Below are 1,628 nucleotides of genomic sequence, written 5' to 3' on the forward strand. Positions count from 1 at the left end.
GTGGTAGAAACAAAAACATTAGAGGCTTTAAAGAGATCAGAATCAGAATTCAGAAAAAGAATCGGGTTTATTATCGCCGGCATGTGTCGTGAAATTTTGTAGCTTAGCAGCAGCAGTTCAGAGTAATACATAATATCGAAGAAGAAAATAAATAATAATAAATAAGTAAATCAATGATAGTATACGTATATCGAATAGATTAAAAATTGTGTAAAAAAGCAGAAATAATATATATTTGAAAATAGAGGTAGTGTTTATGGGTTCAATGTCCATTTAAGAATCGGATGGTGGAGCGGAAGAACCTGTTTCTGAATCGCTGAGTGTGTACCTTCTGTGCCTCCTGTCTGATGGTAACAGTGAGAAAAGGGCATGTCCTGGCTGCTGGAGGTCCTTAATAGTGGACGCTTTCTGAGGCACCGCTCCTGGAAGATGTCCTGTGTACTTCGTAGGCTAGTATCCACGATGGAGAAGAATAAATTTTACAAACCTCTGCAGCTTCTTTCGGTTGTGTGCAGTAGCCCCACTCCCCGTACCAGACAGCGATGCAGCCTGTCAGAATGCTTCCCAATGTACATCTATAGAAGCTTTTCAGTGCATTGGTTGACATAACAAATCTCTTCAAACTCCTGATGAAATATAGACGTTTTCTTGCCTTCTTTATAACTGCATCGATCTGTGGTGACCAGGATAAGTCCTCAGAGATCTTGACGCCCAGGAACTTGAAACTGCTCACTGTCTCCGCTTCTGATCCCTCTATGAGGATTGGAATGTGTTCCTCCGTCTTACCCTTCCTGAAGTCCGCACTCACCTCTTTCGTCTTGTTGATGTTCAGTGCCAGGTTGTTGCTGCAACACCACTCCGCTAGTTGGCATATCTCAGTCCCGTAGGCCCTCTCTTCTCCATCTGAGATTCTACCTACAATATTTGCATCATTAGCAAATTTATAGGTGGTATTTGATACGCACTTTTGATGACTCGATATCCACATGGATGTCAGGAAGATCGAGGGATATGGACATGGTAGGAAGGAGGGATTAGAGTTTGAGTATCTTTGATTTGCTGTTTAGATGTCACGGCAATACACTGTGGGCCGAACGGCCTTTTCAAGTATATTTCTGTGCTGTTTGCTCCATGATATTGGAATGTCTTCCAGTTTTCCTTTCCAGATATTTACAACCAAGTGTTTGCAGCGCTGGGCTCTAGTGGCGCAATCGGTTAGCGCGCGGTACTTATATGGCAGTACACGGCGGAGAAATGCCGAGGCTGTGAGTTCGAGCCTCACCTAGAGCACTTGTGATTTTAATGCTTGCAACGCCCAGGTGACTGGGCGTTTTTCAAGCTGAGCACCCTGTTTATTACTTGCATTTAACTTCGAAGCGATGCACCTTTGACCTTATTCACTAAAAGGCATGTGCCCGCGGGGCTGCAAACATTCTCCCTGTTTGCTTCTCTCGCTCAACACGCGTAGCCTCACTTCCCTTTGTTGAACGTGCCTGAACAGGCGATTTCTTTGTTGAATCAGGACATCACAAGCCCAACACATTCCTGTCTTCTCAATTCAATGAACCAAACAGTGAAACAACGAACCCGACCTTTCCTGAAGCCATGCCTCAGAAACACTGTAATTG

The 1,628-nt window shown here is 44.0% G+C and overlaps 1 non-coding gene across 1 annotated transcript; it reads left to right on the forward strand.

Moving 5' to 3' along the window:
- Positions 1–1,196: 1,196 nt before the first annotated feature.
- On the forward strand, positions 1,197–1,290 carry trnai-uau (transfer RNA isoleucine (anticodon UAU)). The gene is made up of 2 exons: positions 1,197–1,234; positions 1,255–1,290. It is a non-coding gene; the product is annotated as a tRNA-Ile (tRNA).
- The last annotated feature ends 338 nt before the right edge of the window (positions 1,291–1,628 follow it).

This window comes from Mobula birostris, chromosome 13 (genome assembly GCF_030028105.1).
Source record: "Mobula birostris isolate sMobBir1 chromosome 13, sMobBir1.hap1, whole genome shotgun sequence".
Taxonomy (NCBI): domain Eukaryota; kingdom Metazoa; phylum Chordata; class Chondrichthyes; order Myliobatiformes; family Myliobatidae; genus Mobula; species Mobula birostris.